Source organism: Lissotriton vulgaris, chromosome 3_1 (assembly GCF_964263255.1).
Source record: "Lissotriton vulgaris chromosome 3_1, aLisVul1.2, whole genome shotgun sequence".
NCBI classification, from domain to species: Eukaryota; Metazoa; Chordata; class Amphibia; order Caudata; family Salamandridae; genus Lissotriton; species Lissotriton vulgaris.
Window position 1 is genome coordinate 296,996,924 of NC_141689.1, and position 12,918 is coordinate 297,009,841.

Genomic DNA, 12,918 nt, shown 5'->3' on the forward strand with positions numbered 1-12,918 from the left:
ACTCTTGCCGGCACCAAGGTCAAAGCACTGCTTTCCAAGGGTCAGGAGGTTGACTTCCTGTTTGCCTGTTACCGGGACACAACAAGCAGAAGGACCCCAACTCCAAGACGGCCCAACTGTCGAGCACACTCGATCTTGCAGGAGCCGTGGCTGGAGAGAGATCTAGTTCCTGGAAACCTGAAGCGAGGAACTGAGAACAACAGGACTGCACAAACAGAACTCAGTAGATTGTCTCTGAAACTTGCTTTGAGACTTAACCAGTGTTTATATAGCTTGTAATTACACACCCTTCTGCAAGTTAATACCCAACTTTCTGACAGTCAAGAAACATTTTTCCACCACTAATTTCAATGGCCTGACTTTATTTGCTGGATGAAACCCAGTCCATGGTTTAAGACTCTCGTGTTTGTAGACAATAGAGAATATGTAGTCAGATAAAAACATTGACTCCAAGTTCCTGGTGGTGACATCTTGCTCAAGTGGAAGTTGGAGGCATCTCTGTTCGTAGGACATGACAACAATGCCACCTTCTTTTAGGAGGCCCTGTAAATTAAAATTCTTGGATTAAAAAACAAATCTTGTTGGCATTATTACTCATGCTGAATAGCTCCATAGCTCTCAAGAAGAATATAATAAATTCATAGGAGCACTCTGGTGGAAACACTGGGAGCTGGTCAGCCAATCTCAATGTTTATATTTCCCTAGTGGGATATAACTCAGGAAAACAACACTATGTACTGCATCCTTTAACCGCATCGCTGCTGCAGTGATTTTTGCGCTGTGCGGCTGTTTTCCATTTACCGCGATACATGACGAGCTCAGCTCATCATTCGCACACGTCACCCGTGGCTGATGACGAGCTGAACTCGTCATCAGCATCGAAGGGGTTAAAGGTCTGTCTTATGTGCTGTGGTCCATAGGAGCACCAAAAAACATTAGAGACCACGGATAGAGCAGGGACTGCCTTCTACATTGAATACAGGTTGAAACACCAGCTCCATTATCTTGTAGCACTGCCTCTCCCTCATCTAATGCAGATGTTGGTTCATGGAAGGCTGGTGTGTAGGCTTCTCCTCCCTCCTGCTAATTGAAAGGGAATCCCAATCAGCCTGAAAAGTAGAAAAATATCAACAAAGGTTTTTCTACTATTTTGGTTGTTTGGGCATTAGTACGGAGCCATTTTTTTCCAGCTGCCTTTAAGGGAAGGGGCAGCTCCTGCAGTACTCTAGTCTATTTTCTATTTTCTTGTTGCCTTTACCTGCATAGTGATGACAGTTTTAAATTACCCTCCCCTTATTAAGGGTTCCAAACATTGGCTCTAGCCATACTTACAGGGATGTTAATAACAGCTGTTCATACTGCTCAATTAGAGCACTGTGGCGTTTAGAGCTCAATAATGAAGTTGTCTGGTGCTAGTAATGGCTGGTGTTCACTTCCTGCACCAACATTCCAGTGCTTGCCTTTCTGTTTATTTCAGTGTGTGGAAAGGTAAAAAACAAATATAGCCCCACCAACTCTCATTCAATCAATCATTTTACACAGCACAGCAATTCACCCTTTAGGATCTTGAGGCGCTGGTGATGTTGGCTGCTGCGTGGTGGTGGTTTAATGATTCAAACAACCATGTCTTGAGTTCCTTCCTCAGTTGCTGGAGAGACGTGAGATGCAGGTGGAGGTTGTTCCATGCCTTAGTTGCCAGGTGCGAGAAGGAGCTTCCTCCGCTGTTCGTTTGCGGGATCCGTGGGGTGTCTGCAGGGAAGAGGGTAGCGGATCAAAGGTGTCTGGTTGGTTGATGGAAGGTCAGGCATTTGTTGATAAATGTAAATGTAAATGTATGTGTCTTGTAAAGCGCACTGCTGACCTGAGGCATCGTGGCGCTGTAGACCGCTGGGGAACCCATCCTGGCTATCCCTGTGAGATGGTCCCTACTGGGTATCTCCAAGGTGAAACCAGGCATCACCGGCGAATGTGGGGGGCCGTTGTAGAGATGAGGCAAGCTAATGCCCAGAGTTGCCGAGTGCGATCCCTGGTTAGAGTAGGCACGAGGCAAGAATTATCGAGTCCGCTTACCCTGGTTCACGACCCTGCCGCGGCGGGAATTGAACCCTGGTCCCGGGCCGTTCTCTGCTTCCGGGTCTGCCACCTCTAACCAGTGTGCCACACGACAGGTCCTTCATTGTGCCAGGCCTTGTAAACGTGGGTGGGCATCTTGAACTGCCATCTCTTCTGAATCAGGAACTAGTGTAGTTTCTTGAGGTGGGATGTGATGTGGGTCCTTCCGGGGAGGTCGAGCATGAGTCTCGCCACTTTGTTTTGTATTGTCTTGGAGTCTCTTCATGAGGTGTGCAGTGATTCCTACGTAGAGTGTGTTTCCGTAGTTTAGCTTAGTGGTGATGGGGGCCTGCATAATGGTCTTCCTGGTATTGGGTGGGAGCTACCTGAAGCGCTTGTGTAGCATGCGGAGGGTGTGTAAATAGGTTGATGAGACTGCGTCAACTTGTTCCATAATCCATAAATAATTGAAATAGACTAAAAGGTCACACATCTATCCCTGCATGAGGACAAACAACAGAATATCTTTCCATCTACAAGCAGAGCAAACCCTGCACAGCACTGTTCATCTGCCAGCTGAGAAGACCACAATGCACCGGAAGCTAAGCAGACATAGATGTACAGAGAGATGTAGAGGTGTGCAGTGAGCAATGCAGAATAACGAGGCACAGACATGTACACAGAGATATAGACAGAGAGGTCTAAAGAGAGATGTAAGTAGAGGCATATACAGAGAGCCACAGAAATAGAGAAGAGGGTGTAGAAAGAGATGGGAGGCATAGGTGAGAGATGAGATGTCGCCAGCAGGCCAGTAGGTGGCAGCATTATTTGGTGGGGTTGTGACCTACTCTTCTGCTTATGAACATGATAGCAGAGGTGGGGAGAGTAAAGCATAGAAACAGAAGTCCCCCTTGGGTAAGGAATACATCCTCTAAATTCTAGCACTTACTGGGAGATATTCTGCCACTGGTGCATACTTCCTGGGACTCCAGCGACTTTAACCATAAAGTCGCTGCCAATGTTCCCTTTTTCCCCTGGTGAATATTTTCACACAAAACGTTTAATGGCTATCAATTGCAGTAAAGAAATCTATGCTTCTAAACGTCACATGTGCTTCATAAATTAAATATTTGTTCCTGATCAGTCTTTTGGGAGCAGACTTTGAGGCATATTTACAAGGCCCCTGCGCCACCAGAGCGCCACTTTTTTGACGCTCCGGTGAGGCACAATGCAGAGCTCATGCAAAGCCACCCTACATGGCTTTTCATGGCCTTGTAAATATGGCCTCATTACTGCATTACTCTGCGTGAAAGGGGCTGTGCATGGGTGTTACTATGGGTGTTCCCACTCAACACCAATGGACTCTGACAAATTCCTAGGTTTGCAAGGTTTCGTAACTCTGGGAATGCATCAGATTCTAACACCTCCCCAGGAGGAGAAATAGATTTTTTTATCCTCACTTTGTGCTTTTTGTTATGTGTGCTGCATTTTGCCGAACACAAAGAAGGGGGAAAACACCATCACCAATTGTTCTTGTGCACAACAACAATCATCCCTAGACACCCAGGGCATTTGTGCACTATATAAATGCACAAATCAAATCAAATCCCTGCAATGCAGGGCATTGGCGCTAGGCAGCCAATTGTACACCAGCGCAGAGGAAAGCACAGGGGCGCGTCGTATTGCTGTAAATACGATACATCCCTGCACTTTTCTAATGATGCAACTTGGCGCAGCAAGACGACTTGCAGCCCAGGCCTGCTTCATTTTCTAGTAAATATGCCCCTGTGTTTTTCGTTGCGCTTGAAGGTGCCTTGCATTCATGCAATTATCCAAGCAAAAAACTAAAATGGAGTTCTTCTAATACTAATGATTAATGCAAGTTACCAGGAAAGTAGTTTTAACGTTTGGATTAGACTCCCCATAGATATTTTGAATTAATGTGTTCTTTGTACTAAGAGGGCCTGAGTCCACATACACGTGCCCAGCTGCCAACTCACAAAACAGTCTGTTTCTACTATGAAAATGAGTTGAGTGAATTTTGAACATTTTGAAAGTTGATTAGCCTCTAGATGAACAGTAGGCTTAAAATCAGCATAAACAATAATCTGGTAGTTTCAGCAGCAGCTGAGTGGATAGCACACTTTATTTCCAAGAATGAATATTCTTTTTCACAAAATGAACTTGAGGCAACTGCTGGCACACAATACTTTCAATTAGTTGTTTATGGCATTTTCTGTGCAATAGACACGTCAAAACACGATTTTTGGGTTATTCATTATAAAATGAAACTTCACAGTCAAATATTTTTATTCCTTGCTACTTAACTCGTATTTGGCATTAAGAGCTTTTGACCTAAATATGAGTACCAGAGGGAACAGACATGGGGCATATTTCCAAGATAATAATGCAGCGTGGCGCTTCAAGCCATCTTGGTGCGCCGAGCTGCGTCATTAGGAAAGTGCAGAGATGCATTGTATTTACAACATCGATAGGCTTCCTAGCACCAAAGCAGTCACCCTTGCACCATGGTGCAAGAGCGCCTGTTTAGCAGGGAAGGTTGTTTTTGTGCAGGAAAACAATCATTGATGGCGTCTTCCTTTTTGCCGACCACGCTGAGCACCTCCTCACAGCCGAAGAACTCAGTAAAGAGTCTAGGGGTTCTCATCGACAAGAATCTATCCATGAACCCTCAACTTGAAGCGGTGAAATCCTCCTGCTTTGTACAACTGTGAAAAATCAAGAAGACTGGCACATTTTGTACATTTGATGCCTTGGTCCAGGTCATTTTGGCATTAGTCATTCTAGATTAGACTATGCCAACTTGTCATATCTTGTCCTCCCTAAGGACCTGAACCATGGACTTTAAATAATTCAAAAACTGGCTGCCAGGCTTATTTTTCAACTGCCTAGGCCTCGCCATTTCACCCCCTTGCTGAGAAAGCTTCAGGCGTCCGGTGGAACAGTGCCCTATTTTAAAAATGGGATGTATCATTTTTAAATCTCTTCACTGCAAAAGTTCTGCTTTCATATCATCGACAATCTCCTTACAACCCCCTCAGTTAAAATGAAGAGATTGGGAGGTTCCTGATTTTTTGTTCTTGCCCCTCGCATCTGGAACTCTCCCCTGTTGAGTTGCAATCTACAGTTAACTATTGGAGATTCAAGAAACTCTTGAATTATTGGCTCTTCAGACAAGTGTATAACTACGTTCTTGCCTAGGGTGCACTGAGGAGGAAGAGGTGTGGTGCCCCAGCTAGGGCGACTGACTCTGCAATCTGGGGATCACGGTTCAGTCCCTGGCACCGGCGGCAGATTAGCCCAGCACCATGTGACTTTCGGCAATAGTTTGCTTAATCTTCCCGACAGCCCCCCAGCGCCTAGAGACCCTTACGGGTGATTGTGCGCTTTACAAATGTGGATTATTATTATTATTGTCTCTGTTACCCAGTGCGAAGAAACCTGACCGGTGATCGAGCGCTAAATAAAACCTTGTAACATAACATAACATTTCCTTTTATGTGTGCTGCAGAATGCAGCTTACATAGAAAGAAAAAAAAAACTAGGAGAAATAAAGGTATTTCTCCTTATTGCGCAACGTTTACGCCTTTCCCTTGGAAGGCGTTAGAAGCTGACGCATTTCCAGGTTTATGAAGCCATGTAAATCTGAGAATGGATCAGAATCCATGGATGTGGCGTGGGAACCCCCATAGCAACACCCATGGAACACCCCTTTCTTGCAGAGTAATGCGTGAAAGGGGGCCATATTTACAAGGCCATAAAAAGCCATGTGGGGTGGCTTTGTGTGGCCTTATACATAATGGTCAGCACACTGCACCCCTGGAGCATCCAAAAAAGTGACACTCCAATGGCTCAAGGGGCCTGTAGATCTACAGGCCGGCAGAGGAGGGTAGGCCCAGGGATAATCTCCCATGAGGATTACTTTATTTCCCGCAGCTCTGTCGCAGGCTCTGCCTCATCCTAAGGGGTTCTTTGTATCCAAGACTACGGGTGGAATCAAACACATTGCATCGATTCAGGTGCAGTATGTTTGACTTTTGTGAGCAGCCAGGGTGGCCCCATACACACATATAGGGTAGGAATAGAATTGATTTTGGTCCTGAGGAAATGCCAATTGACCCTCCTGGCAACAAAAGCATTAAACATGTCGACCCCACGCTACAATTGATTCACTTTGGCTATCAGAGTACATTGTGACATCAGGATAGCGGCTTGTTTTTTATTGTGTCAAGGGACCATTGCCCTATAAAGAAATCCCTGGTTCCCTTAGACTCTTTTACTCTCACTCTTTGTCACCACCCTAGTGAAAGCCCCCACATGCATTTATCTGAAGGCATTTTGCAGATTAAACAGGCCCATCGAGCATTGCAGAACCGGCTTGGCGAGGAGCGCCCTATGATGAAGCATGACCCTCCCCCAGTGTGTGATGGCGTTATGATCTGACCACTAGTATCCACAGTATCCCTTTGGTCGGACCTGTCAGTCCACTTATATTAGGGCCCACTTTCTCCCTGGAGAGGAACAACTCCAGTTGAAGTGGCTTGTAAATATGCTCCATGGTTTCACACAATGCTGGTTTAGGAAGAGGTGTGGCGCAGGGGCCAGGGTGCCTGACTCCGGTTTACGGGGTTCATGGTTCGAACCCTGGAGCCAGCGGCAGGTTAGCCCAGCACCATGTGACTCTGGGCAATAGCTTGCTTAATCTTCCTGAGGGCCCCCTGTGCCAGGACATCATATTGGAGGTAGTTGTGCGCTTTACAAATACTGGTATTTCATTTCATCCATCAAAAGATGTGTTTATACCATCAAAAAATACTCTATACTTTGCCCTGGTGGAAATTTTTAATTGACCAGTCACATAATTGTTTGTGGAAATTATTCCTGTTTCTATTGCAGTGAGAAGTGAGGACATCCATGTGCTCTTCAGTTCTGCAGCTCTATGTTTAGCAGCTCTGATTCTGGCGCAGAGTACTGGTCCCTGAGTTCAATGCCATGTTTCCCTGAAGCTGTGCAGTTTCTCCTCTAGGAACCTGTGGTTGGAGATGCTGAGGCACAGTGCTTGTCATTTGGGGTTCACACAACTCCGGTTCGTGTTCCCTCCATTCCGGTTCAGACCCAGAGATTCAATAGTTTGTTTGTGTGCTGTTCTACTTTCCTGCAGCTTCCTTTGTGTGGGGTGAAATAGTTTTGTGCTTTATGCCAATTTTACAACAGAATTCACATCACAGGTTGTGTGAAATTGCATTATTTTTTACTTGAAATTTTGAGAAATATATATAATAGTTTAACACAATTATGCACACTCGCGCTTTCACAGTGAAATGCGGTCTTCCAATATTTTGGGGCAGATTTATGATGCCCTTGCGCCGCAATTGCGTCACTTTATTTGACGCAACTACGGCGCAAACAATGTGCCCTATTTACAACGTGACGCATCTAGGAGATGCGTCACGTTGTAAAGCCCTGCGCCATAAGGAGGCGTTCCTGCGCAGGGGGGGCGTTCCTGCGCAGGCACGCCTCCTGAAAGTGGCCGAGTGAAATCTATTAGATTTCACTCAGTCACTTTCAGGCCAATGCAGCGTCAAAACCCTGCGCCTGCTTGAAGCAGGCGTAGGTCTTGACGCAGCATTGTGTAGATGGGGCACCCCCAGGCCTTGCTGGAGCTGCGTCGCGCTTGCGACGCAACTCCAGCAATGCGCCACATTTCCGGCACAGATGCGGCACGCATCTGTGTCGTTTTTGCACCATGGTGCGCCACATTATAAATGCGGCGCACCATGGGTGGCGGAGCTGTGGCGCACTGTGGCGCACGTTAACTGGTGCATCCCTGGGGATGCGCCAGTTAACATAAATCTGCCCCTTTGTGTGAAATCCTGGCGTTCCTCCTTTCAGCTGCTCTTGCATCCAATTAACTTGCCACCAGAAGCTGTGATGGAAGTGGTGCAGAGGCTCTGCCCTCACTGGCAAAGCCCATAGGTCTGCCTCAAATGTGCTACTGCATATTCAGTGTCATTTATGCTTATCTGTCTTGGCATGATTTACTAACCCCTGCCTAGCCAAAACAATGCAAGTGGATTATAAAAAGAATGTGCAAAATATGTCTTTATGAAAGATTGTGTTGTGTTGCAGGCACTGCAATGGAAAGATGCTAATGCATTCCAAAAACTAGCATTGGCAAAAAAGCCAATAGGTCTCCCTGTTGCAAGAGCTATTGACTCTGCCAGTATGTTTTAGCCATGTTGTACACCCCTGTGGCTGCTGTTCAGCATTGTTATAAGCCACTCACATGAATCCCAGGTGGTTCTGATGGGGAGATGCTTAAAGCCCCGTTTCCCACTAGGGTCTGTGCACAATGTCAGGAAGTACCACTGTATCTTCTACAGGCCCCATGCGAAAAGCGGGTTGGGATTTGGAAAGTTCAGCACAAGCTTGAACATTGGCTCTGGCAATTATCCATGTGAGGTTAATTGGCAACACCTGCTGCTAGTTTGTGGAGTGTTCATAAAGACCAAAGCAATTAGTTCTAACTGTTGTCAGGTGCACCTGTTGCTGTTAGGCTTAAAGAACGTTCTGGATGATTTTAAACAATCAGTGATTACGCATACAATGTTGACTAAGTGAATGACAAGGCCCATGATTCCCATTATGTTACCAGGAGAAAAATGCATAGCAAACCCAAACCAAGAAATGAAAGTGTCAATCTGGGAAATCAGCCTGGACCCAATCATAATCATCGTAGGGCTGTGGCTGGGACCATGACAGTCGCCCTCCCCGAAGGTAGCCTTACAGGGCGAGGTTCGGTGGGGCTAAGGCATGAAAACGTTGCACCACATAAGAAGCATGAACAAAAGAGCCGGGTTCCCATGAACGTTCTGATGGGTCATACCCTTTCCAGTCAATTAAGTAGTGTAATTTGCCTCCAGAGCGTTTGGAATTGCAGATGTCATGAAGACAGCCAAACCAAATCTCCCTCCTTCCACATGGGAGCTGGGGTCCTATGTTTTTTGGAGTGTTCAAAAAGGTAAAAACAATTAGTTTTGAATATTACCAGGTGCACCTGTGGGAATTTTCTGCATGATTTTAAACAAGCAGTGATCATGTAGACAGTTCTGACTAAGTGAATGACAAGGTCAATGATTCCCACTATGTTACCGGTAGAGAAACGCACATCAAACCCAAACCAAGAAATAAAAGTGTCAACTGGGGAATCAGCCTGGACCGAATCATAAACTCGTAGAGAGTAGGGCAGTAGCTGGGGCTGTGACACGTATGGCTAAAGGTTAGTGGGGTAAAGGAGAGAAGCGCAACGTGAAGTGTCACAAAGTCGAGTATCATGGAGTAGAGTGGAATGTTATGGAATGCCATAGAGCGTCATGGAGTGACGTAGAATGGTGTGACGTGGCACAGAGTGATGTAGAGTGGTGTAGAGTAGAGTTGAGTGTCCTGGATCGGAGTGAAAGAGTGTCATGGAATGGCGTAGAGTGGAGTGTCGGGGAGGGAGTGGAGTGTCATAGAGTGGAAGGGCTTAGAGTGGAATAGAGTGTCATAGAGTGGAGTAAAGTGTCAGAGTGGAGTAAAGTGTCCTAGAGTGGAGTGGCATAGAAAGTCGTGGAGTGGCGTACAGCAGAGTGAAGTGGCGTGGAGGGTGTTTAGTTGAGTGTTGTAGAGTAGAGTGGCCTAAAGCAGAAAAGATTGTCATAGAGTGGAATGACATAGAGTGGAGTAGTGTAGTAGAGTGGAAAGGCATAGAGTGAAGTAGAGTCTTGTAAATTGCTTGGCATAGAGTGGAGTAGGATATCGTAGAGTGGGGTGGCATAGAGTGGCATGGGGTGGAGTAGTGGAGTGGATTAGATCGAAATAGATTGTCATAGAATAGAGTGGAATAAAGTGGCATGGTATGATATAGAAGGAAGTGTGTAGAGCATTGTAGAGAGGAGTAGTGTCATAGAGTGGAATAAAGTGCAGAGAGCAATGTCATAGAGTTGAGTAGAGTGCCATAGAGTGGAGAAGAATTAAATGGAGTAGAGCATCAGACTGGAGTATGGTGGAGTGGAGTGTTGTAGAGTGGAATATAGTGGTCTAGAGTGAAGTGGCATAAATTACAGTGGTGCAGAGTAGACTGGCATAGAAAGCAGAGGCGTAGAGTGCATTGGCTTTGAGTAAGGTTGTGTAGAGTGCAAAGGCCGTAGAGTGGCTTCGATTGCAGTTGCATAGAGTGTAGTGACGTAGAGTGGAGTGATGCAGAGTGTAATAGACAGGCGTAGAGTGCTGTGGCATAGAGCAAATTGTTTCACAGTAGAGTGAAGTGTCAGAGTATAGTGGTATAGAGAAGAGTGTTTTAGAGTGCAGTGGTACAGTGTCCTAAAGTGGACTCGCGAAGAGTGCAGTGGTGTAAGGTGTAGCGATGCTGATTAGAGTGGCATAGAGTGCAATGGTGTACAGTGCATTGACGTAGAGTGCAGTAGAGTGGCATAGAGATAAGTGGTGCAGAGTGGAGTAGAGTGGCATAGAGCGACATAGCATATATTGCAGTGGCATAGAGTGTAGTGACATAGAGTGGAGTGGTGCAGAGTGTAATAGAGTGGTGTAGAGTGCTGTGGCATAGAGCAGATTGTTTCAGAGTAGAGTGAAGTGTCATAGAGTGCAGTGGTATAAAGAAGAGTGTTTTTTTTTTTTGCATTGTAGGGCATTTCTTTTTTTAAATATATTTTTATTGTATTTTCATAGACATGGTACACACAAAATAAAAAGACATATACTATTTCTGGTGCATAGATCACTGCGCCTGTACATTGTATACCATAGACAAATGAATAAACTATGCGTTGTTTTCCTCTGTTGGGCGGTTGGTTCCAAGTCCCCTTGGGCTAATAGTTCAGTGTACACATTACGATGGACTTCCTTTGTTGGCTCTAAGCTAGTTCGTAGACATATAACATGGAACATGTAACATATAGTTGTTGGCAGGTGGTTGAAGATCGCCATACAACATCTTGTTTCTATCTCATAGTTTATTTTTACTACGGTGGTTTGAATGGGTCTAGCGCCTTGTCTAGTGATGACCACATCTGTCTGTGGGTTTCTTCCAGGGCGTATATCTTAGTGCTGTGTTGTCGGCACCTCTTAAGAATATAACCCAGTTTATCCACCCTTTAAAGGTGGCCTTGGAGGTGTTTTTCCATTTGGCCAGTATAATCTTTGTGGCACTAGTTAGGAGGAAGTCGAGAAGGTTTCTGTCTTGTTGTGTGTTGATGTCGGTGTTGATGTGTGCTGTTGTTAGGGTGCAGAACTCCCTCTTGAGGGTGCAGCCTAGTGTCTGGTTGGTGAAGTCGAACACTTTGCCCCAGAATTTCTTGACCTTGCTACACTGGAAGATTAGATGGGCTAGGTCCCCTGTTGCCTTGTTGCAGTTCCAGCACTGGCTATTCTCTCTTAGGCTCAGTTTCGCAAGCTTTGCTGGGGTCCAGTGTGCTTGGTGTAGTAACCGAAATTTAGTTTGCGCTAGTACTGGTGAAATTATATTTTGCGTAGGGGAGGCCCACATGGCCGTTAGGTCCTGCTCTGTGAGAGTACGGCCTATCTGGTTTTTCCAGTACCGTTTATTTTTTTCATTGAGTTTTGAGGTCGTTGGGCGGAGGAGTTTATATAAGTGTGATATGTGGTGGCCCGTTTTGTTTAGGTTTTCCATGAGTCGGAAAATTGATGGGGTAAGACTGCTTAGGTTCGCTTTTGTGATCGCTGTTTTAATGGTCAGGAACTTGTAAAAGTTCCGCCTCTGGAAGGCCGAACCTACCCTTTATGGTGTTAAAAGTGAACGGTTTGCCTTCATCTTCTAGGTGTGCTGGATGTGAGAGGCCTAGTGTACTTCACGTGTTTATTTCTAGGGTTTTCCCTCTGTATCTTATTTTCGGGTTAGCCCATAGTGCCACCCACTAAGAGTATTGTAGGCTTACCTCTAGTTTCTGATCTACCTAAGGAGGGCAGTTCTTGTTATCTTGAATATTGGGTTCCCTTTTAGTGACTGTTTGTTGGCTGTGAGGTGGGTTAGGGTGTCTGAATTGTCTAGGATGGCTTTTTCTAGGGCTAAATCTTTAACGAGTCCATCTAGCACTCTAGTATTTTATATTCTTTTCTTATTTATTCCATTCGTTGTTGTGCAACGTAAAAAATGAGTTGAACCAATTTGAAGACTTATCAGCTACACTTGAAGAGGTTAACAAAAAACTGGAAAGATATGCTAAAGAGATTGAGGACAGAAAGATCAAAAAATACCGGAGAGATACAATAGATTATAAACTTGAAGAAGTATACAGTTGGGCAGAAGTTTATAATCAAAGGAAGTGGCAACAACCGCAAACTAATGTCAGTTCATCACAAGAAAGCATGGTGTCTGACTCTGACACAGCACAAAATAGGAGACCTATATCAAAAGACAAACGCAAAGATCAACAAAATAAAGCGCCTTTTTTAGATATCAGCCCGGCAGCAAACAACGCTCCATTAACGAGCATAACAATAACAGAGCCCTTAAAACAAGGAGGGGAAAAGGAAAAAGAAAAAACACAAGGGAAAGAAACGGTAGCGGAGAGAGAATTGAGATCAAAGAAACAGAAACCGACTTAGTCATTAATATATCAGACAGACAATTGACGGAGGCTCAAACTAAAGTATTAAACAAAGGCTTAACGTTTGTTCCAAATATCAATTTACAAATTTCTACAGAATTTGAGATTAAAGAATTTCTTCAACAACTTACCACCCAGTGAAAGACCGGAGACGGATTTGAAAGAATTTAGACCCAAAAGCACTTTCTGTGCTCCTACCTCACATAAAACCATTGATGCA

General features: G+C 45.1%; 1 protein-coding gene across 1 annotated transcript in view; it reads right to left on the reverse strand.

Annotated features, from left to right (window-relative positions):
* Positions 1-12,918, reverse strand: part of CCBE1 (collagen and calcium binding EGF domains 1) — an 824,981-nt gene that overhangs the window by 73,799 nt on the left and 738,264 nt on the right. The window lies entirely within an intron of this gene.